This window comes from Gymnogyps californianus, chromosome 5 (genome assembly GCF_018139145.2).
Source record: "Gymnogyps californianus isolate 813 chromosome 5, ASM1813914v2, whole genome shotgun sequence".
Taxonomy (NCBI): domain Eukaryota; kingdom Metazoa; phylum Chordata; class Aves; order Accipitriformes; family Cathartidae; genus Gymnogyps; species Gymnogyps californianus.
Window position 1 is genome coordinate 43,370,555 of NC_059475.1, and position 27,100 is coordinate 43,397,654.

General features: G+C 40.2%; 1 long non-coding RNA gene across 1 annotated transcript in view; it reads left to right on the plus strand.

Moving 5' to 3' along the window:
• Positions 1-312: 312 nt before the first annotated feature.
• Positions 313-27,100, plus strand: part of LOC127017220 (uncharacterized) — a 50,203-nt gene continuing 23,415 nt past the window's right edge. Inside the window, exon 1 of the long non-coding RNA XR_007766551.1 lies at positions 313-430. This is a non-coding gene — a long non-coding RNA (uncharacterized LOC127017220). The remainder of the gene's footprint in view (positions 431-27,100) is intronic.

Sequence of the window (27,100 nt, forward strand, 5' to 3'; positions counted from 1 at the left end):
TTGCAAATATTGAGGAACGTCATATTTGATAAAATTTCCTAAGGTTTGTTAATGACATAGGACCCTAAACCACAGCTTCAAAATCAGCTGAGGCCTCAGTCTCTAAAGGTATGTGGACATGTGGGTCCTATTTATTGAAAGCGACAAACAAGATTAATTGAGTTAACTGAAAATTAAGTAAATGGCTATTAGGTGCTCAAAAACTAGAGTGTTAGCTCCATAAACAGTTGGGCTTAGGTTGATAAAGGAGGCCTTGCAAAGTAGTATCCAACTTCCAGGTGTCTTGCCACACAGTGAATTCACATCTATGATCCCACGTTCTCTAAGTGGCCGGAGAAAGTAGGGAGTGCTGTGGAGAGCTACTAAAACTACCCATGGGAAGAAATACCAAGGAGTATTAGGAACATGACTACGTATCTCATACTGTCAGGTGAGTATCACGCCTTGCCATTTACTGAATTGTCTCTCTTTCACCTCTCCAAAGTCAGCTTGGATAGAAGGAGTGTGAGTCTCTTCTCTGTAACCCTGTAAACCTGTAATTGCATATGAAAGGTGAGGCTTGCCTCTGATGTGCTTCTACAGAATAGGACAGCTTGATGCAGTTTGATGGTTAAGATGCTTACATGGAGAAAAGAAGTTTAAAGGGGATTTGATCCTGCATCCCAAGGAAACGCTTCTGTTACTACTAATACTACTAATGACTGGGATGAGAAGGGCTGGAATGAGGGAACAGATGGCTTCTCCTGGCTGTGATTTGTCTGAGGTTAGACATCCTCAGGGTAAAGCTGACACATCAGCTTTTGAAGATAAGGCAGGTGGTAGAAAGCCTTGTCTGGGAACATCAGTGGGTTTAGGTGAGGGATAGACACCCAATCGCCATGTGCTTTCAGGACTGAAGCACTTTGCTCATTCCTCGTGCAGAAACTTTGTCTCCTAGGAGATTTCTCTTGTGGAAACTCGAGGAAGTTTTGAGGATCTGAATTTTTGATTTGGGTGCCTAAAGTGGTATTAAGATACCTGCCTTCTCTTGAATCTAATTCACGGAGGCAACTTTTTTTAAAGATACATAGTGCATGAAAGTACATGTAAGTGCTTTATTTTCATTTGTCAAAGGTGCATGGGCAATTCACCTTATTTTGGTACTACTTGCCTGGAACACACAGGGATTTTCAGTAGAAATAAGTTAGAATTAGACTCTTGGGCTCTTCAATACCCTTATCTATCTATCTGCCTTAGTATATGCTTACGCACTGAATACACTTGTGAAATTAGCCATAAAAGCCCAATGGGCCAAGGCTCCAAAGGCACTTATGTGTCTTTGGAAATGTTTTTTACAGGATTTTACTGCTGCACTATCTGTTCTGTGGTAACAGAAGATGCAGAACAGAAAAGAGTAAGTGCTGGCTTTTTCATTTTGTCTCCAGCTATAATAGTCAAAATCCCATGTTATTTCTCTGGAAAAAAAGAAAAGAACCATGCTGAGAGCATTTGGAGCAATGTAACATTGTTTAGTTTAATTTGCTAAGCTCTTGAGAGCAGTTTCACTTAATATATGGTGCTATATAATGTCTTGGCTTAGTTTGGACTGTGTGAGAGTGAAGCATGAACTCAGGCATAACTCAGTGACCGTTGTTTTTAGTTTGGAAAATACATGGGCACACCTGATTTATAATCAAAGCGAGGAGCTAGTGATACTTGGCATGTGGAAATTACTGTTTAGCTCGGTGCCAGTTTCTGCTAAACTCTCCCAATGTACTTTTGTCTTGGCTCAAGTACTTTTGACTGTTCAAGCAGAAAGGTTCCCTTCAGCGGTGAACTGAGCCAACTGTTTAAAGGGTGGTTTTTTTCCCTAATAAAACTTTACAGCACTTTTATGTGAATTTAGTGTTTGTGAAAGGCCATGCACTGACAGCCCAGGGAACAGAGGCCTTAAGTTCATTCACAGATCATGCGCAGTGCAGACAGAGGTGGTAGTGGTGGTCCTGCCCTGCTGTACTCACATGTGTTCTTCATAGCCCAAACATGATCACCTGTGGTGGATAAAAGATTGATTTGCTCTCTGATGCTCTTCAGTCATTTGATTTTCACCGGAGACTGTCACAGGGCTGCAGTCTGATTCCAGCTGTGGAGAGGTTTTGTGATGTGGATGCTTGCACGTTACCTTCCTCTTCACAAGGTATACAACAGCTTTTACCAGGTAGTCTCTTTTTTTTATCGTAGTACTGAAACCAGCTGGATTTGTACCAATAACTTGCAGTGAGTGAAACATCTTTCATTTAATAATCCAGCGCTCTAGCTCAGTTGAAATGTGACAATTAAAACAGTGGAGGAAATGTCCTTACATACTAGAATTAAAATAGAAATACTTATGTAGGCATCACCAACACTAGTTCTAACACAAAGTGTAGCGGTAAATTTGTATTAAAATCAGTATGCACCTCAGAAGCTGCATACGATATTGTATTCAAAGACTATAATTCAAGCCAGCAAAGATGCTAGAGGCAAGGAGCCCTATCAGGATTAGTTGAACTGCACACGCACTGAAGCTTTGCGTTTGACATACATGCCCACTTGCATTAGCTGGACAGGCTGCCCCACTGAAGCCCCATCCTGATCTGAGGAGGTCACATCATTCTCTTTCTCTAAAACGAGAGGAGGACGCCTGCTGCTCATTGAGCAGCCCAGTGCTGGGAGCGATGCCCAGGAACGGGGGGACAAAGGCATTGCCACCACCATCGGTGAGGGAGGCAGTGGGGGACCGAGCGGACCCAACACCCTGGGCTCTGCAGGGGAAGAGACTCAAGCATCTCAGGCAGTCTTAGGCAGGAAAATCAGTATGCAGGTAGTTCAGCAAAGACATGGTACCCTTAGGTGCAAGAAGTAGCACAGCTCTGAGTACCTAGGACACTTTTTTTACAGATATCTTGAAGGTTTAAGCATTGAGAACAGATGCAAATTATGACTGAGTTTCGTGGACTGCTCTTAAGAAGTTAAGAGGAGAAATGCTGCCATTTTAGGCTTTGTTCTGTCTTCTCTTTGACCATTTTTGAAATTACCCAAATTACGGTCTGTGAAACAGTTATGATGAGGTAATTAATGTTTTCACTGGGGCTTTAAAACACAGGAGGAACGAAACACTTAGGAATGGAAAATGTACTTCTCCTGGTCTGGCATGGGCATTTACTGGCGCTCGCAGAAATATTTTCTAAGGGCAACAAGATCATATAGGGAAAAAATCTTGTTATTTGAGAGAGTAATATCAAGATGACTGGTTCTTTTGGGGAACTGTCTCATAGTGATCTGAGATTAAATGCCTCACTTTGTATTTCCCTAGTGATTTGACTCTGAGGGACTTGTGTCGTCTTTGCTGATTTCCCGTAAAGAATCATTTAAAACTATTAAACCTCAATTAATTTGAGGCTAAATTCAGTACAAGTGACTGTGTTTAGAATTAAATGCAACAATTCAAAGATAAAGAACTTATGTCACAACAGTGTTGTATTTGGTGATGATGCTGTTTCAAAGTATACACAAAAATATGGCTGAATATTTCCTTATTTTTACTATGTTCTGTTTGTACTTCTTAATGACCTACTGGAATCTTGTATTAATTTTTATGCTTAATTTTGCATATATTGAGAAATGGGAAGCAGAAGAGCTTGACAGAATTAATGTGATGTGCCTCATTCACCTGTCCACCAAAATCCCACCTATAAAGCATTCTTCCTAGATGCCACTGAAATCTCTACATGTTTCCAAGCTGCAGCTTGTCTTAGACAAGCTTATTTCATTGCATTTCATTTCATGGTTCCCTCCAAATGCCTTGTACACAGTACTCCTATGTGTTTTCTCATTTAGAAAGACTTGCCAGTGAAGTTAAGATATTTCAAGTAATTCTGTTCGTGATCTGCAGCAGGATTATTATAGATTGATGCGTGACGGTATCTCGGATTCCTGATGGAACAATGTCCTTAGGATATGAACCTGCATACACATGCAGTACAGGGAGGCTAATTCTATTTGGTTTAACAACACTAATTTATTGAAACAGGCTTATTATCTGGCCCATAATTTACAACCTGAGTTTAATGAGTCCTTTTCTCTTTTATGTCTCTTTTCTCTCTCCTTTCTCTCCCTCTACCTTGCTCCCTTATTTTATCTTTCTCCCTCTCCCTCTTTATCCCTCTTTCTCATCCCCTTGCCCTCTCTCTGTCTCCCCCTGAAAGTACGGACAAGTAGCAGAAGACTGAGCTACCATCATCACTAGAGTTTGAAAGATGAGCGTGTGCAGATAACACTCCCTTAGAGCTGTGTAGCATCAGCAGCAGTTTTGAAGCCTCTGTGGCAGGCACTGTCCTTGGGACACTGTCACTGAGATGACAGAGAACTCCCATAAATCTGGGCCACCTAAAAATAGGGCAGTTACTCAGTGACTAAGCACTCACTGTGCTTTGCTCCCCATAAGGGAAGATGCTTACATGCATTAGGGCCAGCAAAAAGTCCCTGTGCACTACTTACCGGCCTCAAAAATAGAGCTTATGCTGCATGTAAGTGGCTCCGAAGACTTATTCTGGCCCTCTGTGCTGGAACGACTGTCGTGCAGCACGTGTGCAATGACTGCCTGCCTCCTGATGAGGAGTGGTGTCATCTGATGCTAAATGACAAGGGAGCAAACCAAACACAGGAAGGTCTTTGCTTGCTGCAACAGCTGCTCCCGCTGCTAATTGATGCTGTGTATCTGTGGCATCATCCCAGTGCCTATTTTAGGTTGTTTCCAGCTGTGAAGGTTTTTGTCTCACAGCTAGTGGTATCTGTGCAGCTGGCAGAGCGAGGTAAAAATAAACACAACTAATTCAGCAAAGCAATGAGAAAAATGCATAAAGAAATGTAAAAATAATATAAGCCAAGGTTATTTGGAAGAAACATCTGAGTTTGTGTGGAGAAAGGCTGATCTGGCATGGAAAAGGGTTGGTCACCTGCCTGTGACTGCCAAGAAAAGGGAAACATTTTAATGTGAATTTTGGGCTTATGAAATATGTCGGATGCTGAAGTTTTCCAAAGGCCAAGCTCTGATGGCACTACTGACAGTTATTCTACAAAGTCCTATACATATGTTTAAATATTTACTGTGAAGGAGGCATTTTGAAGAATGACAATATATTTATTCATTTATCATTTTCCATAAACTCCTTGCCTCTTTCCTGAGCAATAGTTAAGTAACTACTGCTAGTTAGAGAGCTTTTTGTTCCTCTGTTTGGATATTTCTCTTTCAGAAACATAACTTGTAACACCAAACTCATTTCTCCTGTTTCCCCACATCTATTCCAGTAATACCCGCATTAACCCTGCTTAAACTGCTAACAGCGTTAGGGGTGGCTGCACAGACATTAGGTAGCACCATCCCCACTGAGAGCCTAACCACCAGCTTCCCTTATCTGCAAGGGAAGACAAAAACAACTGGGTTTGTTCTGCAGTTTCATATATAACCTGTTTGAATCCAGCTTGTATGCAGGCAATTTCAGAGGAAAAAGATCAAAGTGGATTTCCTACTAATCCCTTGTAATATTTAGAGTTTCTGGTTATTGCAGGAACCTTGACTTTGGAAAATTGTCACAAAAACAGAAAAATTGAGGCACAAATAACATGCTCCTTGGGTACTGCATTTAAGTACTTTTAAGTACCTTACCTGCTGGTCAAAACAGCTATAAATATGTGTAACCAGAATTATTTTAGACTTCATTAAACACTTTAATGTATGTACTTCCAGCAATTTGTCTTGAATTTTAGTAACAAGAAACATAAATACCTATACAGATATTCCAACAATATCTGTCCTGGTTTAGGTCTCAGTTAAATCTAGGGGATTTTCCTCTTTAAAATGCAATTTGATCTATTTTATTTCAGTAAGTTTTTCCAGAGGTATTTGTATTTATTTTAAATCCTTGTAGTTGGCTACAGTTTTGTGAAAAATATAGGTCATGTGTTTGTTAATGCCAAAAACACCATGTACTTCCATTAACTTAGGAAATTAATTTTAGGTTTTCAGAAGGAAAGTTTTGACTACAACACAAAAAAGATTTTTCATTCTCTGCTGACGATCTGTTTTTCCTTCCCTTGCTGCCATGTTTCTAAATGTTTATTTTTACTGTTTTGCCTCAGTTTTGGATACAACACCACAAGCTGTGCATTGGTACCGCGGGTGGGGAGCCTGCTAGAACAGTGCCACATTCTAGCCTGGAAATGCTGATCTCTGCTCATTTTAAATATGTAATAAATTTCTTCCTACCTGAACTTAGGGAACTGACATTCATGAGTCAGTCACATTACCTAGAATGCAAATATATGCTACTTGTAGTAGCGAGGCATGAGCTAACAGAAAGTTAAAAAAATGAACCGTACTTGCTTTTATCAAATTGGCCTTGCTCAACTATTCTATTTACAATGTCATTAAGTGTTTTCTTAATACATTCTGATCTGTTCTGTTTTGTAAGGAGAAACGGTACCTAGAAACACAGAAACAAACATTGCAACAGAAATGAAGCAAGTTCTTAAAATAATATTTGGTTAATGTGCAATTATAGAGCAGTCTCTACTTTATCTTTTTGTTTCAGGATATCCATTTCTTAGTTTCCTGTAAGACTGGATTCTACACTGGTGTAGAGCTATATTAATATTGTTACATGTCAGTAGAATATGATATGAAGTCATATCTATTTATATAAGCTGCAAATCGAAGCAGCTTGTCAATCATCACCATGTTTGGTGAAATTGAATATAAAATAAAATCTTTAAAAGTTGCTAAAAATCAGTGAGTTTAATATTCTACCACAGTGTCCGCTCTGAAATAGTATTGAGTAGGAAGGAAATTTGTCACACTTTACTTGAAAGAATATTTTTATGTTCTCATTTAGGAACAGATCAATTATAGGTATGTCAGTAAATAAGTAGAAGCTTTATATCCACTCTTATCTCGCATTCAAACATCTTCAGTTTAAAAAAAAATAATCCTTGTTTACTTTTACAGAAAAGTATATGAGTGAAGCTCACTATAAATGGATTTATACTGAATGAGCTCTAAATGGGTAAATGGGACTTTGTCTCTTGGGGAAAGTGTGTGTAGTGGTTAAGCTTTCAAAGACATCTATTAAAATCACTTACATTGCTCTGGACTCTTAATTTTTTCAGTGCATCTTTTGAAATGTGTGCATTTTTTAAAAACCTGGACAATGTTCTACCTGTTAATGAAGCTTTCCAGAATACTTGTTTGCATAGCCAGAGGATAGATGACATCTTCTATCTACTACTAGAGGAGGTTTTGTCATTAACTTCACAGAGATGAGGGTTTTATTCAGTGAGTTTGCATTTTGCTTTCGGCTGGGGGAGCAGAGTTGAGGACTCGCATAAGGATGCAGCTCCTGTAAAAGTCACTTGCTGCCTGCCAGGCTGCTGTTTCGTAGCCTGCGAGAAACACTACCACCGATACGAACAGAAAAGCATCAAAGTGTAGTTTACACAACTCATTAAAGTCTGACTTCTGTTCTACAGTGCTTTCCAAATCCTGTATCTGACAGGGCTGCATCTCACCTGCTTGTGCCAACCGGCCAAAATCCAGCAGAGAGATATCCACAGTCTTTGCCCACAAGCCTAAAATTGCTGCAGTGGAATGAGTGCTGCTGAACGAGAGGTCTCCCCATTGCTAAAACACTAACCTTAATGCATCCCCACTCAAATCACGGATGTCCTACCTAAAGGGACAGTGACCCAAGGAGAAAAAAGCCTGAGAGTTGGGGAGATGAAAAACTTTCTCGGATAAATAAGAATCAATGATTTTTTTTTTATTTTATTTTTTTATTTTTCTCAGAGCATCCCATTCCCTTTATTAAGCCACCTAGGTAGATTCTTGAATCCACCTCCTGGAAAGGAGGCATAAACCTGCTGCCTGAGCTGTCTTAAGAGCTTGATCAAGCAGTGAGGTAAGTGCCTTTTACTACATGGAAACTACAAGGTCAGAAGGGGAAAAAGTACTGACAAGATGGTGATTAGGAGCATTAATCATAATAATATCGAGGTCTTATATAGCACTTTTCATCAGGAGATTTTAAAGCGCTGTACAGAAGAGACAAGTCTCATTATCTCTGTATTTTAGTTCTAAAATGTGACCTCCAATACCTTAAGGCTTGTTCTCTGAGGGGGAAAAAAAGACTTCTGGAATCAACAATACTTATTCTCTGTTAAATTTCTAATCATTACAATGAAATTTTTTTTAAATCTACTTGTTCTGTGGACTCTAATGGAATTTTAATTGCTTTACTAGCAGCTCGAGATATAATGAATGAATAAATGTAATTCTTATCAGGACACTGCCATCAGCAGATTGAACCAGTACATTGGGATTCACGGGGCATATTCAGACAATTACGTTAGCATGTTCAGTTATGTTGCTGGTTATTGCCTCATTTGTTGGGGAATGGTAATTGAATACATAGGTGTTGTGATGTACAGTAGAATGGATCAGCTTAAACCACCTTCAAAAAGGGTTTAAGCCAATCCTTCTCCTTTGCCTTTGCAAAGCACTGATGCATAGATCTCTCAGAACATCCTAGCTAAGATCTTGCACACTAACTAGCAACTGAGAGGTGTTTTTTTTTTTATTAAAACAGGCTAACACTACCACAAACAACTAACTATGCCCTGAATGACCCACAAAATAGTTATGCTGTGCAAAACAGGAATATTACTGTAAGCTATTACTGAAGGGCCAATTTTTACCTTCTGCTGTCAGGAAAATATTTATGTTTTATTGTGTTAGAAGATGGACCTTGACATCTATCAGCAGAATTTTATTGTAGGAGAAAAGATTTATGTCTGCAGAACAGCAGAGAACAAAACTCGGTGCTCACCTTTCTGCAATGTCCCTGGTGCAGAGAGGCTCAAGCATTTGCTTGAGATTTTGTTCCTCTCTGGGGCCAAGGTTGATCTGCACAAGTGAGTCATAATGAGAAGAGAGATTTTTTTCAGAGTTGTGAGGAGTTTTAAATATCAAGGAGGAAAGTCAGAAAAATAAAGAAAGATATACATTTGTCTGTGTTCAGACAAATGGCATTAGTGAGGCAGTATTTGGGAAGGTTTAAAAGCCACTCTATGGAAAATGCAGGTTTGAGACCCAGCTCCTTGGAAACTATTTTGTGAAATGATGTTCCTTTTTAGAAGGAGGTCAGTTGTGAACAATGACGTGGACACTGACTGTTAAAGCTGCTGCTTCTAATGTAGGGCTTGTCCCATTTTCATTTAAGCAAAGAAGATTTGACATGTGAAGTACATACAGGAAAAAAAGGGAAAACTACTGGAATATGCTACATTTCAGGGGATTACCTGTCTTTCTACAAAGAGTGAGACCTTTTTGTCTAGGAACTGAAAACATTTTTATCTAATAGCAAACTATCGTGTATTCTCCTTTTGGCTAAAAATAACACTAATGCCAGACACAAGGCCTGAAGTACCATCTGCTCATTTTTATTTAGAATTTCTCTTTTCATTTGGTCTTTTTTTGCTTGCAATAGTGATAAGGAATAAATAAGACTGATCACTTACAGCTCTATTCATCAGACTTGTCAGCTCCATTGGAGCTGGTGACAGACCTTAGATCCTGCACCAGCTGAACTTAATGCTGTTCATGAACTTCATGTTTCCTGGCACTGATGAAATGAGATTGGTTTTTCTTTGGATTTTAGCTCAAAAAGGTCTTGCCTATGTGAAAGATGAAAGATACTCAAAACCCCATACCAAAATGCCCCTAAACACTGGGCCAGTATTGGCTCCAGTTGCATAAAGTTTAATGGTATAAATAGAAAATTCAAGCTAGCACTTCAAACATTGTCATGCCAAACCAAATTTGAATTTGCTGCAGAATTCAATACAAGTTATTTAACATATTTGTTTTCCTTCTATTTTTGGTCATATACTGTTTGCCAACAATCTTTCAAATATACTTGTTCTTCTAAAGCATTTACAGAACATCTAATAATTTTTGTTCTGCAATTTCTTCAGGTGAGATTTTTGGTATTACAAGTCTGAACTATTTTGACAAAATTTACTGATTACTTATTTGGATTACCAGATAGATAATTGCAATTTAAAAAAAATCAAGTTTCTCATTAATATTATTTTTGTCATTGTACTGTGGCTATACCTTATAAGGAATTAATTTGCTAAATCTTTAAAGCACTCACAGAAGCAGCTTTACATTCCTGGAGTAAGTAGGTACTACATTTATATCAAAAGACTTGGAGGAATATAACAGTTTATGGCTTACTCATGTGATGTGCTGAATACTGTCAGCTTTCAGGAGTCAAAGTGAACGGAGAAAGTCAGCATTTCCTAGGATCCAGCCCCAGATGAATGCCACTAATCTTATTATTTCCTTCCAACCTCTCCCAAATGTTTGCAAACTTGCTGTTCATCAAAATAAAAAAGCAAACAATATTAACCTCTGTGTAGCAACAAGGTGAACAGGAGCCAATGGGCATAGGGAAGACACTGCTTTGTACCATGTCAAAAAAAAAAAAAAAATCATCCAGCAGCCTTCAACACTCCCTTCAAGTAAGAATCTGGAGGTTTGGAACTAGCTGTGGAGTCAAGAGGCCCACTGAGGTTTCTCCAGGCTGTTGTACACCCATGTTTCTGTGAACAGAAAGCCCTATTTCAGAGAGGGCATTAGACTGATTACACGCAAGGCAAAAGGAAAACTGCAGAAGATACAGGAAAACTGCAGAAGGTGTAGTGAGGATGGAAGGACCGAATGCAAGAAACAAGAGCCAAAAAGGGTGAGGCAAATTGGGTGCTAGGTTTTTTTGTTAGCAAGGCAAATGGAATGCTGATGTTTTAGCATCTTTTGTTTTGATTAATAAAATAGGTAAGGACTGCATTACTGATGGGAACTGGGATGTCCTCCAGGTGGGCAAGTCAGAAATTACTTAGCTGCGATTTTTTTGAAACCTGTTTTTGTTTAAGGAACCATGAAAACAAACCCTGAACATCCAAATGTAGCAGAAATCTTGGTTTTCAGAGGAAGAATTGAAGAAAACACTGATTTGATTAGGAGTACATTGCCTGCAGATTTCATGCTGTTATTCTCACTTGAAGGCCAGGGTACCATACCCCATGGCAGTAAAGTGACTCTAGAGAGGCATGAATCACAGCCTGTTACACCGCAGGGTGACGAATGATGTCAGACTTCCTGCACTGATGTAGGTGCACAACACTAAGTGCAGCTGCCAGTTTTAACCACTGAGGATGGGGACTTACCCTTGGTGGAGGCTGGTACTTTCCTACTGATGCTAAAGCCCAGCCTCTTTGAGCACTCCTTGAAGGATGACAGATACTGTATCTCATATTACCTGTAGCTCACTCCTTACCACCTCTTTGAGAGCAAAATTCCTCTCAAGCAGCCTCCCTACTATTCCTTCTGTTCTCCTGGTTGTCTCTTGGGAAAGCAAGCTTTGGGGACAGCTGCTGTTTCCTCCTTCTATTACTAGTCCACCTTTGCAAAGTCTTACAATGCACCATCAGTTACAGTTCATAAGTGAATACATATGAAAATATTACATCTACCCTGGGAGGTCTCCATGCCATTTATTTAAGCACAACCAGTATTGACTTTGCCCTCATTTCAATATGGTATTATCTGTCACTCGAACTGTGAGAATTAACAGCTGTGAATATTTAACAACCGATTTTCCAAGTTGGTAATCTTGGTCATAAGGTCAGGATGCCATGGTGTCTTGATTAGTTTAGTGTGTCTCCCCTTTTGTTGTCTGATCTGAATGACAATTACAGGGTAAGTACTCTGTTTTGTCTCTGTCCCAGTATGGCAAATTATGCTCTTGTTATTTGTCACATTGCTAATTTTTGTGAATGGATAGTATTGATGAAAAGATACTCAGCAAATAAGACTTAATCTGTGAATGCAATAAGCTTATTCTGGAGGGAATCTACTTTTTTTTTCCCCCTCATCATTGGATAAAATATGTTAAAGAAGATTACTTCTGCTGTGATGCAGTACTTTGACAAGACGTTGAAAGCCTTGCATCTAAGACAAAGGTACAGCTAGATTTGCATGAGTGAAGAAAAAATGAACATGTGCTCAGCGTATTAGGTCTTAAGGCCAGGTTATTCACCTTCTAGAGTCATATTCTCTCTGCTCAACATCTTTAATTACAGATTTAAAACATTGAACAAATGTGCAATGCACACGCACCCCAGGTCACACTCGGCTCATTAATAATAACTCTGAAAAAAAATTAAATTTAGCTTAATGTCTTCAAGGCTGAAAATTAAGTTGGGCTCTTTCAGACCAGTGGGTTTGGAAATCTCCCACACATCCCCACAGGAATCCCTCCATTGATTGTTGTGCAGTCAAAGACCGCTAGACCTGGTCAAGACTAGGCATACTTAACTTGGTGACCTACGGACTGAAGATGTTAAGGGAAAGTGTGGAAGCAACTGCAAATAATACAGCAACAGGTTGTGGGTAAAAGAGAAAAAAAATTTTGAAATTACTAGTGCATGTGTTGGAATTTCCTGAGATGAAGTTTGAGTTTCTGTTTAGTAACGGCTTTTAAATGGCTGAAATATTTGGATAAAGTTGAGGGGAAAAAAAGCCACTCTAAAAGAAACTCAATCTGAGTCCCCTGCAGCGTCCAAAATGGCTTTTCTACTACTTTTCCCTTTCTTTGTCAAGTAAACTAATTAACAATTAGGGCTACATTTTCTTCCAAAAGTGTTTTGGAAAATTCATTTTTAAGACAAAATTTGTGAGAAATAAGTATATTTCATGATAATGTACTGGTTTACATCGAAGATTTTCTGTGTTTTTTCCTCCTGTTTCTGTGCTTTCTATGGTTCCCCATTTCTCTTAGCAGGCAGTAGACTGCTAAAACATCTGATTGCTTTGCTACTTTTGGGAAAATCAGGTAGATTGCTTTTCTGTGTGCTGAAGAAACACAATGCAAGTTTTCACACCACTAAAACTCCTTCTGCGAGTCAATCCATTTCTTGAGAGCATGCCTGAGCATCCCAGTTAATTCACTCCAATTGCTACTACTAGCATTTTGCCTTTCTACATCTTCTCTCCAATTGTAATCAGCTGCTCTGTAATCATTTGTTTCAAAGTGAAATGGATGTAGCATTTTTTTTTCTTTTTTATTACTATTTATTTATTTATTTGTCTCTGTGTGCTACCATTCCAAACACCAGCAAAATGCATGCCAGGGCCACAGAGCCATTTTGGTGGTTCTTTAAAGGAGGAAAGAAGATGCTAGGCTTTAGAAAATATGTTGTTATAAGCCTCACTAAAGGAGAAAAAAAAAAGAACCCAAACTTTCTTCTTTTGACATTTTTCATTAATACATTTACAACCTAAAACAAATAACAGAAACCTACTTTATTGCACAGCTGACCATATAAAAATAAAATATGTATAAAATTGTTTAAAAAACTTAAGCCTACAGAAGGAAGTGTAGTGTAGAAATTATCAGGGAAGAACTATACAGGAACAAATGTTTCTCTGTACTCCAGCTGCACCAGAAAACATGGTGTATTGAAGGGGTGAAACCAGACCAGGCAGCCCTACCACACCAGGGATATTTTTATCACATAACACCAAAGGCATGACACTGCTATGTTTCAAGAGCTTACATGGAGGATCAAGACATCCGATCACCTTTGGTTCCATGGAACAACAGACCAGCACCTGACACAGAAAGCAATCTTGTATGAGGGGGACTTGACAAGTTTGTTTCTGTGGTAGTCAGTCAATTTTCTGTCATTCTCCAGCATACCTCTTGTATCCATTCAACCTCTGATAGCATGAGAGACTCTTTATTCACTGAGGAGGTGTTGGTTAATAAAATTATACAAGGAGTTGTCTGAATTTTCTTTACAATTCAAATACTCTGGTGCAATTATTGTGTGAAAAATATACATGTTTTCACTAGCACTGATCACTGCTGTGGTTGATGTGCTCTGGTAAAGCCCAGTGTTTCTAGGAATGTAGTTGGGTCTAAAGAAAGATCTTTTTTTTAATGATCGATGGAGACTTGGAAGCTCATAGTCCTAATACCAAGATTATTTTGAAGATGAACCTAAAATAACTTAAGCTATAATCATGTTAGCTCTTCTGGTATTTTTTATGTCTTTCATTGTTTTGCAGTTTGCACTCCAAAGTGCTAAGCCAGCCAGAAACATGGAGTTGAGCCAACCAAAGTGGTGCTACCTTTGGCTAGAGCTTGGCAGACCTGGAGAGAGATGGTGAGGGTCAGTTGACTGAAGAGTCATGCAGTCCTAGAGGAGGTGCTGAGGGTCTGGTCATACTAGAAGGTGCAGGCAACTCCTACAGTCCCATCTGCCTGCCCTGGGATGCCTGGACTATCTGATGGGCTCCTGTGTTTAGGGAACTGGCTGGTGCCCTCAGTGCTCAGAAAGATACGTGGTCAGACCTTTGAATGTGTGTACCCGCTTAAAAGAAAAGAGCAGTGAGAGATGGCCAAAATCTTCATTTGACAGCAGTTCTGCTTTGGTTAATTGGAGAAAATGAGCAGAAAGCAAAAATATAGAAAGTGGAGTATGTGCAGTGCTTACTCTCTATATGTTGCTTTGTTTTTAAAAGAGAGAAACCAAGTTCTCACAGGTTTCCATTTTGCTGTCCTTATGAATGATGACACCATTCTGAAATTTTTCAGTGCCAGAGAGAGGAATGTTAAAGTATTTTTGTTAGGGTCCAGTCCCAGTAGAAAGAAAACGTAACACAAAGGTTTTGAATAATATTTGAATGCTACATGTTTTAAAGAGAAGCTTCCTTTCTTCTTTTGGTGAGGTTTCTTACATTCATCTCTCTAATGCAATGTCAATAACTGAACCTCTTTTTAATCTCCACAGTATGATTTTCTGTAAGTATTCTGTTGAGTCTATGAGATGAAAACAACAAATGCAAAACCTTATCAGACTAGGTCTAGGAAAGGAGCTAGCCAAAAATGGGGAATTTCCACTCCATAAGAAATTCTGATACTTTGAAATTTGTTTTTGTTTATGAAAATACCCAACAGTAATACTCCAAAACTGATGTTTGTTTCTTTTGGATTAAATATTACCCTATATTTTTCTGAGATTTTCAAATGCTCCTGTCCACTTCAACTGGGTGGTCTACTCACAGAGCTGTGCTTCTCTGAGTATCTTGTGAAATGTGACCTAACGGTTGGGAGTCCCCTTCGCATAGGGACGCCGGGGCTACAAGCAAAAGATCCGTACTTCCTGCAAAGCACAACGGTAACTTAAATAGATGCATAGATGCATATTTAATATGAAACACAATCTTTGTTTGCAAAAAAAAAAACAACCCTATATGTTTTGACTGGAACTAGCTTGAGCCTCAGAGAAATCCTTTTCAGTGGAAAACTGAAAATGACAACAGGATTGAAGTAATTAGGCTAATTCCAGTTCTGCAAAAAAGATGTTTTCAGAAAGAATACTATGTACAGGAAAGTGTTTGACCAGCTCTTCTTTGATTGGCTTCATGACATGACATGTCTAACCTTTACAAAAGAATGGAACATTTCCTCCCCAAACTGTTTCGTTTGCTCTATAAATAATCCATGGTCCTGAGAGGTGAGAAGCAACGGAGGGAAACAAAATACAAAGCAAGGACAGAGCTGGAAACCCGAATCTTATCGTAAGTTTATGCACAGTGCAGGGCCATGTAGAAAACATCCAAATACAGTGGGCACAGTATGAATCTCTTCCTCTAAAGCTTAATCCCAAGGCCACAAGAATCTCTATTGTTTTTTGGCTCAGGCAAAACTGACATTATAACTTTAAATACAGGTAAGTCACTTGAGTGTATATCTATATATATCTCTAAATATACTGAATAAAATTTAAGAGATGGAAAGAGAGAAACTGCAAACATGCATATGAAGAGTTTGCCTACTATCAGGTGGAATTCAAAGGTATAATTGTCTGACTTGGGAAATGTGATCTTTCTCTTTAAGTTCATCCTTAAATTTTAAACCATAATTTGTTTTGATTGAATTTCTAATGTTAATTAGTGAGGCTTGCACAATTAAAGACATCAAGAACGTATAATTATGTTCCTTATAATTATACCATAATTGTTTTAGTACGTTAAATGATCTAATAGATTTTTTTCCTGTTTCAACAGCAGCATTACAACCATCTCTGTTTTATGAAATAACTGGCAAACATTCAGTAGGTACTTCCAAGCATTTCAAGTAAAGTTATGATGGGTATTCATCTACTAATGAAATATTCATGCATTATATTTTTCTCTATTACAAGTGACTTTCACTGAAGCGCCTAATGCTTGGTTTGCTTAGACAGATATAACATTCAATCAAACTAATGGAAACTGTGGAGTACTGTTATACTGGATATTATTAAATCAAATGCTCTTGATAAATATTGAGTCTCTGATGTTAAAAAGCATTTCTAGTATGACGCATGGATAGTAAAACAATATTCTGGCCCCTTGTTAATGATGTTAATATTACAGCTGTCATCATTTGACGACTAATATGATTTCCCATGTGCATAAATGCCTTAGCCTTGGAGTATTAAAAAATACTCTCCATATGCTGTTTAAGATTTTCTATACTGTGTATGCATTCACTCCCAATGTAGAAAAATTGGACAAGTTTGTATTATCAGCAAAGTATGTATACTTTTTCTGCTTAAAACTTAATATTTCCTTCAAGTAGCATAACTTGCACCCATGTCAATATGAAGAGACCAATTTTGGTAATTTCATAGGCAGGAAGCTAATGATCCTCTTACACAGCAATTGCTAAAGGCCTTTGGAGAATTGTCTGGGCACATTGATGCTGTTTCTCCTACTTGTTCTCTAGATGCTGAATTTCATTAAATGAAACTAAAATAGATCAAATGTTTTTCTGCAATACTTTTCCACGAGTTCTTTTGATAGTTTTTGCAAGAAAAACAGGGTGCAAATGTGAAGTGGTTGACAAAACAATGGATTATAACAGGCTTCGTGACAGGTTTTTAATGAATAAAACTAAAGTTCAGAGCTTAGTATTATGCTTAGTTTTACCACTTCTGCATATATGAAAGTTGTGACTCCATCAACTTAATACATCCCTAGTCAACATGAACTTTGAGTTCATTTCTTTTTAGATGACACTGTACTGGCTTCTTCCAGGGATCAGAAGGGACTTGGTAAAGTTAGAGTAAGAGCCAGCTCAGCAGGGAAAGTGCCAAAGGAACACTGGGAGAGATCAGTAATGAAATTGCACTGTTTGATACCAATTAAAGGAGTGACCGGACATGTAAAAATATGTCACCAAATATTTCACCTGTTCTGAGTCACCCAGAAGATAGACACCTTAATTCACACTCGCTAGAAATATGTACAATTCACAGGCTCTGGTGAAAAAATTGTCCTTTCTTATCGTGTGCCATGAAGGCACACGATTCTTTGCCTTCACAAAAGAGTTTATGATAGGTGGATGCTGTGCATATGCAATGCACAATATTCTGGCATCAGGTAACCCCCACTCAAAGTTGAAAACAAGATCCAGATGCATTCTGAGGTCTGTACGAATGAGTTTGGAAAACTGCCTAAAATCTAAGCTAACCTATTGAGTCACCAGCATGTAGTAGCCTCCTTTGCCACCCTGCAGGCTGTTGAAACAGTGAAAAGGCATCGACAGCAGGACTGAAACTTATTCCTTCTTGTGGGCCCAATTCTGCCACTTTTACATTGAGTTATTTGATTTAAAATACTATTATACAGTGTTCAGGGACTGGCTGAATAGTTCTTTTGAGATTGCTGTTTTATTTTATTTTTTTACATTTAATTTTAGAAGGGCAAAGCATGGTGCTAGGAAAATTAGGAAATGTGTATAAAATTACAGAGCAGTGACTCTGTAGGGAAAATGTTTACTCTGCAGGCTTTTTTCTTTAAAACACAACTGCTTTAAAGTATCACATTAAATTCTAATGTGTGTGTATTTAAAAAGGTACAATATATGCAAGAAAAAAAGCATATGAAGTGTGTAAGGTGGGGCTGCTGTGGCTAAGCACTCCTTCTAGCAGAATACTACAGTGGTGCCATGAAATCCTATGTAAGTGGTCAGAACACAAGTAAGAGCTGCCTGTGGGTAGTCCCAACCTATTCACAAGCCCTTTTGAACAATTTTCCTACTTTTTTAAATACTGTTTTTGGCAAACATTTGATACTTGAAATACAAAATGCATGAGTCACCTACTGGGATAGGCACAGTATGTGGTTTATTGAATTTAGCTAAATTGTGAGTCATCTATCAATAGTCCTCATAGTGAACATACTTGCAATAATTTCACACATTACAAACAAGAGTAGGTATGATTTTTCAAGATTTTTTTTCAAGTATTTTTCACTTGGAGTTTTTACTCTTTTTGTTGTGCTCCATTTGATGTTGTAGGAAATTGTTAACTTTTTAGTGATGGAGGATAAAAAGAAAAGGTAGTTTATTGCTCGTCACTTTAAACAACGAAGACTAGAAATGCAAAACCTGACATATTACAAAATACCGTCTTACAAAGCAAAGTCCTCAACATGAGGTTGAATGAATACAATTTCTTCTTATACAGCTATTGAGATTTATTTTTCTACCAGCATACCAATTTCTGTTGAGATAAGTAGTTTTAAAATTCAGAGGCAGCAGTTCTGAAGGAGAGAGCTGCAAATTACCACAGATTCTGACTTGCCAAAAACATATGGTAATTTTTTGTGGGGTTTCTTTGGGTGTAGGTTGCTTTATTTAAGGGGGAAACTAGTGAGCAGAAGAAAAAGAGGTGAAAACTACATATGTATAAAATAGTGTCGTAACTGTGGTCTGTTGGATACAGGGAATATCATCTCTTTACTACAGAAAAACATGAACGTTCAGGCATAAAAGCTTTGAGGAGCTTTCCAAACAAATTCCTTAGAGGAACTGGAATTCAGCATCCCTATGATGAAAGTGATTGAGCGGTCAGCCCCCCAAATCCTTCACTTCAGAGCTGGCCTCTGATAAGAACCTTTCCCCGAATGTTTTTCGTGAGCATCAATGATTACACGGGCATTCAAACTTGCCCCTGAAGTAGTTATTTCAGTAGCTATTTGAGGATTGGAAGCTGTGAACCCCCTTGCTCACAGCACAGAAACTGGCTCCTGCTTGCCTTTCTCTTCTTGACCTCTCTGTATTTTGTTCCTAGGAAGACCGGGCGTCTCCCGGAGCTCGCCTGGGACTCACGCAGAGCTCTGCTTCCCGGGCACGACCTTCAGCGAAGGTATTTGCCCTGACGGTGGGATAACCGGTCTGTTATGATAAACCAGTATCTTGTGATAAACTCCCTCCCGGAATTACATTTTCCCCTGGCAAAAAGGAGAGAAGGAAAAAAAAAAAAAAAAGGATTTTTCTCCTGCCTTTGCCCTTGCATTTCCGACGAGGCTCTGCCGAATTAGCTCCTCACCTTCGGTGCCCTTGCTATTCGTTTTGCCCGCAGGTTGCTGGGCACCGCTCTTCCGCGGGCAGGAGGCGGCGGCGGTGCTCCCAGCGGAGCCGGGGCCGCGGGGCTCCCCGGCTCCCGGGGCGCCCGGCGGGGAAGGGCGGGAAGCGCCGGCGGCGGCGGCGCCGCCCGCGGCGCCCGGCAGATGGCGCCCTTGCACAAGCGACACCACCGCGCCGGGCGGGGCCCGGGGGCGCGGAGCCGGGGGGCGCGGAGCGGGGCACGGGGCGGCGCGGAGCGGGGCTTCCCTGCCGCTGCCGGGTGCGGCGGCCGTGCCGCTCCGAGCTAGCGGCGGCGTAAGCATCCGCCGTTTCTCTTACGCGGCTTTAGCATCGCCCAAAGTCTGCGCCTCCGCACTTTGCTCCGGCCCCGCCTGTCCGGGCTGCGCGAGGCTCCGCGCGGCGGGCTTTGCAGAGCTCGGCTTTCATACGGCCCCCCCGCGCTTTGCACCCGTTTTTTTCCTTACAAAATTAGGGGGTACTTAACCAATGTGGAGGAGGAGCTATTTGACAGTGGGAGGGATGAGGCTGAAAATGAGGACGTGCGTCTAAATTAAGCAAAGAGCCCTGGTGGTTCATAAATGAGAAATGTAGGGAGGAAAAGGAGGGGCAAACCACGCCAGAGGTATGCGATGTAGTCACCAGGGTGGCACCTCTGCACACACACCCTCTGTCACATTTCTCATGTGGTACTTGTCGGTTTATTAAGTTTAATTAAAAAAATATATATTTCTCATAGCCACTGTTAAAGAAGATGTTATTATCTGTTATTGCGATTTCCTGCCCAGAATGTTACTGCTGAATTGCTAGTGGTTTATATTCTTTCCCTTTTTAACTCATCAGAAGTAACTTCTGGTTATAATATGAGCCAAATAAATCCGCATGTGGGCTTTTTTTATTTTTTTTTTAAGAATGAATAACTATTGGGTTATTAGAGTGAAAAAAGGGGCTAGTAGAATGGCTTATATGTACACATAAATATCTGTGCAGTGAAATGATAGAGAAACTCAAGCAAATGTGGCTATTCCTGCTGGTCCTGTAGCCATCAGCATTGAAACTTGAATGTAGTGTGAGTAGATGGAAGAAAAGCAACATGAAGTTTTTCCCTTTTTTTCTATTTAGCCTCATCTTTGACTGTCTTTAAATTTCATACGCTTTTAGACACAAATTGTCATCTGGATAAAGCACTTTACCTTCTTGGTTAAGCAGTGTGGAGATCTCAGAGGAGGTGAAGATAGCATAGGGACCTGGAAGACCATAGTTAGACAAGCTGTTCGAAAAACTGAATTTTAAGAATTAGGTGAAGCTGGCTTTTACGTTTGTAAGCTTTACTCTTTGTATGTGTCTGTCAGTTCACGCTGTTTATGAGTTGCAATGAAGTAATGCTTTAGGAGACAGGAAATTGTTTTCTGTTAAATCTTAGAAAATGGCTAAGTCAAAACATAAAATACAAATATCGTGGTGTTAAAGGTCTCTGGTTAACTTAGGTGGACTTATGTCAGTAATTAAAATCCTGGCTGACAAAAGTTTTGAATTGTATATTGTGGAAAACAGGAGAGGACAGACATGGAAACATTTAAGGAAACCATGGCAACAAATGGCTCAGCAGCTCTGTACAGGTAAGAAATGCATGAAATGTATTCATAAGAGAAAGAGGCTTAGGAAAGGAAAACTCTGCAGCCATAGGGAACCAGGGAAGCAGTTAATGCCTGACGGATAAGACCAAGAGAAAAAAGACCACTTCCCCTTAGGGTATTTCCTAAGAAAACTTCACACACCATCTCCTTCCCAATCAGGGTTTATATCTGCAGTGTCTTGGGTGTATTGTGAAAGCTGTGATGAATCGGTGCTTACTTACATTGCTGGTCAGAACATCAGAGCAAAGAGGCTATGGAGTCAGAACCAATGCTCCAGCCTTTCCCAGATCTATGGAACAAGGAGAGTCTGGAGGAGAAGTTATACTGGGGTTTATTGGACAAACAGGTAATGCATCCTCCTGGAGAAAATGTCCATTCTGAAGGATCCTACAATGATCCCTTGACCTTTAACTTCTTTGTTAGCTGTGCTTAAGGGAACTTTGTAGCTCGACAGTCCTTAAAATTTGTCAACAATGTTTTAAATCAGAATATTCACGGCTTCATGGCACGGATTTCAGGTTGTCTGGTGTGAATTGTTTTTGGACTCTATTTTCTGTTTTGAGGAGTGCATTGTCTTCTTTGAGTACTTATCAGTGTCGATCCAGAGGCACATGTATGCTTCGTGTATGAGAAATCAGACTTCTGAATAGCAGGGTCTTTCGAGAACATGTAGATAATCCCTGACTTTCATGCCTCCATGTGAGGCTATAAAGAACACAAAACTCATGGCTCTTCCCCAGCACTTTTAAGATGTGACCCAATGACTGCTCAGCTCATCCTTTTCGAGAACTTTAAAACCTGTAAAACCTTTTTACAAAGGTGTGCAGAGCTTTTTTTCTTTCCTTATTTGAAATGGTTATTTTTTAAAAAGGCTGTATCTGGCAGCCCTGTCCAATAGGATCTGGTGTTTTGCATCCATGACGGCTTCTACACCAAATTCTGAACCTTTGGGATTCATGTATAGGCATGGTCTGTTCTCCTTGGAGAAAGTCACACCCCAGAGAAGTTTTCAGCATGTTTGTCTTCTGTCTGAGAATGCAAAAAATTTGGGTATTCTTGGCTTAACATCCTTAGCGCTAGTCATCTCAGTATTTTTTAAATGTAATTCTAACAACTGCTGTGCTGGTAATGTCAGACCAATGCCCAAGCTCATGACATTGAAGTCTCCATGAGGGAGCCTCTGATGGAAAAAAAACATAGTTCCAAAAATCTTTGTGGGATTCTTCAAAAAGAGGACTAAGAACATTATATTGCTCTGAAGCTAAAGACTCAATGTCCTCCCTTCCCCCCTTGCATGGAGATATAGAATACACTGCTAGGTGATGGATGCGAAGGGAACCGTGGTACTAATCCCAACATCACTGTCCATACTGATAAACCAATTAAGGAATAGTGGTGCATCCAAATAGAGGATTTAACACCTTGTCCAAAAGTGTCCTCTACAGGGAATTAGCAGTTAACACTGATGTTTGTGGCAGTTGTGTCACTTCATAAGCCCATGCCTCATCAACCCCACTCAACTAATTGTTTTCATTGATTTCAACTGAAAAATCTTCCTCCCTCTTTGTGGAAGGGAACCTTGAGGAAAATTCTGTTGGATCGCACTGGAGTGATACCGCAGATGACCATTCTGGCTACCAAGGATCATAACCATTATTGCGCACCAAGGAAGTGATCCTACTGTCTACCAGCATCTTCAGCCAGATGATCTATGCGAAAGCCAAGCACCATCCTCCTTTGTGTGAGCCGGATGAATTGTGTTTGTCAGTCATCTGCAGTGGGATCTACTCTGGCATGCACATGGAGTAATCATTTATCCCGTGGTGGTGCTTTGAGATGCTGCAGCCAGCCTGGACACCCACACACACCACCATAAGTTTTGAAGGGTTTTCAGGAACTTCCCATGTGACAACGGAGACCCTCAGGGTGCATCACTCACCCCAGTGAACATAAGCCCTGGAAAGACCCATTATCCTACACATCTACCTCTATCCCAGCCAAAACCGGCACACCAGGCTGTGAGAGTCCAAGGAGTGCCTGTTACAGCTGGGTGACTTACTGCTCTCCCAGTGCTTTACACCAGCTGCCTCTGTACTGCCTAACCAACATTTAGGAACTGAAAAGGAGAGAAGAAATGGAAGGTGTTCATTAGGTGCAATTGTGCCAGCAGAGGCTGATAACTGTTGTCACAAATGCTGTGTGTAGGTCAGAAACATGGCCTGAAACCATAGAAAAATGCAGGTGAAGCGATAGAAAAACTTGGGAAGAAGAAAACAAGCTTAAACAAGATAAAGGCTGCAAAACCACAGGGAAAAGAAAACATTACTTCTTGACACTGGATTCTAATCTGAATAAAAACAGAGTTCAAGGCTTGCTACAAAAGATCAAAGAGATCAGATGACTAACTGGCAAGAATGAAAATGAGGATTAGAACTGGCAGACAGGAACCTGAACTGGAAAGCAAACCAAAGCTTTCTGCAGCTGAAGAGGCTTGGCAAAAAGGATCAAACCATCATGGAGAACGAAAGCTTCAGGCACAATGAAGATGAAATAATGCTTGCAAAATCCCAGGTTGTGATAAAGGAGGCTGATAGCCTAAAACCATACCTAAAGTGCCTGTCTCTGCTACTTGGCTCTTTTGTGGAGTATTTCTAATGAATTAAGGTTTGGTTACTATACAGCATTGAAATTTAGATGATGAACTGGATAATACATTTTCTTGGAATTTAAATTATTTAAATCATGCATATGTTAGAAGCAATTCCATCTGTTACAGGTACAATATCTCCAGGGGGATGGTGGTGTTTGAGGGGATGGAAATTGGGTAGCAAGGCTAAGCGGGTCTAATGCACACCTTCATGAATAGGATATGTGCCCCTCTCTTTTCACAGTCAATATAATCCAGGTAGTGTGGGGGAACTGAACTCTTGTCAGCTTTGTTAATTCAGTTCCTCATTAGCCAGTTGGTGCTGCTGAATCCGTACTCGTCCTTTACCAGAAAAGCTGCTAATGTATTTATCTTTGCAGAGTTGTGTACGTATCCGATGAAGCCGGTCAGGGAGGGATCTGTATCTTGGCTGCTGACTGCTCAGCTGCTTCTATCCAAATTGTCACGTTGACCACAGCTAATGTATTTATCTCAGGACTTGAATAGACCACCATAGATTCAGTGGAGAGCTTCCCTGCTTTTGGTGTCATTAATAGGCATAAAGTCCGTGGGACCACCAGAATGTTTGCAAGGTGTTTGAATTGTGGCTTTCTTCAGCTTTGAGCCCTCCTTCTGGCTGTGGAGGCAATCAGCCCTACCTCCACATTGCTGAGTTTTGACAGCTCTCTGGTGCGCTGTGATCTGCAGCGCTGCTGGGCTCTTTAGAGCTCTTTTGCAAGTGCTAGTGGCTGCTTCATCTTTCTGGTGTCATCCTCTCATGTTTTCTGGGATCTTGTAGGAAGCTTCCACTGTTAGCTGGGGTCACAAATAAGCAGGAGAATGTGTCGTTACCAGGGACAGCAAGGAGGAAACTCAAGAGATCCCAGCACAGGCTGGGAATCATGGCAACACTCACAGTAACATCATGAGAGGGCTTGGGGGCATCTCTGGTTGCATAGAAAATTTCAGTAGTATCTGGACCTGCAGATACCTGTTTCCCTGCAGGAATAGCTAAGTCCTGCTGTTTATCCTCAAGATACCATTGTAGTGATCTGAGGATCAGAAGTCATAACAGATAGCCCATTACAGAGAAAAACAGGAGTTCGATCTTCTCTGATGTTTCAGGCACACCTTTGACACTTTCTGCAGGATTTTATAACATTTCTGGTCCCAGCTGTGATTACCTTGCACAGGTCTTGTTCTTCCCTGCTTCCTTCTGCGTTTGGCATGCTGCAGTGGGGAGAGGTAAGCTCAGATCGCTGCTTTGCTTCAGTTGCTTGCCGTTGATGGGACAGTCTTCTGAGGCTCGTTGCAGATAAGTAATTCAGAAAAACTTCTCTAAATTGTCCTGACAACTGAATTAGCTCCTTGCTTTTTACTGTGTGAGAGATGTGGATGGATAACAAGGGTGACAGAAAATTACCTTTTTCTTATCCCTTGATCTGGTCCTGAGTACAGCTTGGCTGTAACTGTGCAATAAAACTGGCCTTGGGATTGATTGCAAGTTATTACATGATCTTTCTGTAAAAAGATTTCTGAGGTGAGCCAGGTGTGTTTCAGCAGGAAGGGAGGGAATGGAAGAAAGAGGTGCTGTTTCTTGGGGGGTTCTTTTTTATATTTAAAGTATCTCTAAATACAGTTGCAGAGGCTGATCCATGAATTCTGCAATCAGGTACGAATATAAACCAGTGTGAATAACAGAGTGAGTGGAAATAAATATTCTTTACAAGGCTGGTTGAAAATTTTTAACTGAAACAATTCTTCAATGTCAAATAACATAGTCAATGATAAAATTATGATTTTTTTTTTCCCCTTTTCGTAGTATGTGCTTTCCTTACAAATGTTGAGATTTCTTGGAAAACCTGATGTCGTGGTTTAACCCCAACCAGCAACTAAGCACCACGCAGCCACTCACTCACTCACTCCTACCCAGTGGGACGGGGGAAAGAATTGAAAAAAAAAGTAAAACTTGTGGGTTGAGATAAAGACAGTTTAATAGGACAGAAAGGAAGAAAATAATAATAATAGAATGACAAAAATAATAATAAATTAATTAGAATATACAAAACAAGTGATGCACGATGTAATTGCTCACCACTTGCCGACCGATGCCCAGTTAGTTCCCGAGCAGTGATCCAACCCTCCCGGCCAACTCCCCCCAGTTTATATACTGGGCATGATGTCATATGGTATGGAATATTCCTTTGGCCAGTTTGGGTCAGCTGTCCTGGCGGTGTCCCCTCCCAGCTTCTTGTGCCCCTTCAGCCTTCTTGCTGGCTGGGCATGAGAAGCTGAAAAGTCCTTGACTTAGTATAAACACTACTTAGCAACAACTAAAAACATCAGTGTGTTATCAACATTATTCTCATACTAAATCCAAAACATAACACTATACCAGCTACTAGGAAGAAAATTAACTCTATCCTAGCTGAAACCAGGACACCTGAACATGTCAAAACCCAACCAGGGATTTGAAGTGGTGCCTTTTTGGTGACTGAAATCGTTGAGGCTGGAGTTGAACAAAACTTCAGAATAACTAGAGAATTGTAGTTTTCATTGAACCAAAATCTTAGCTCACTACCAAAATTATGCATGCAGGAATTCACACCTGGAAATTGTGGCTTGTTTCTCTACTTTTCTCTCTGAGCTGGACTCCCCTATCTGGCTAACTTTTCTAGGGCACACGTTATCAAGGCTGGGAGTGATGGACGTTTCAGCTGGAAGGGAAACCACCTTGTACTGAGCCTGGGAAGCCTCATCCCCAGTGGTGAGTGGCAACATGAGTCACAGTGGCAACATTCCCAAATCTGAATTTTCTGTATTTGGCCAAAAGTATTTAACTAAAATTTCTTTTACTCTTCCATTGAAATTGAAAAAGTGTTCTAGGGAAAGTGCAGTTACACAAGTTGCTTTTTTTCATCCCAGTATTCCAGTGGATCTTCCCCCCTCCCAGTCTCTATCAAGGATTTCTGTATTCCTTGCAGCTAAAGTGTCTGTCCTCTTCCATTAAAAAGGAGAGAAACATGTGGAAATGCTGCCAAATGGCTGTGGTGTGCTCTGCTCTGGCTGCACACTGCTGCTGCTATGTGCCGATTACCTGGGAGCTGTGGGACCAGCAAGTCCTCCTGGGTCAGCGGGATGCTGCAGCTGGGACCAGCAGGTACCACTGACCCAATGCAAGGTTCCACAACCTGAGAGCAGCTCTCTGGTAACACAGTTAAAAATGACATAGAAGCATAGAGAAATTTTGGAGAATT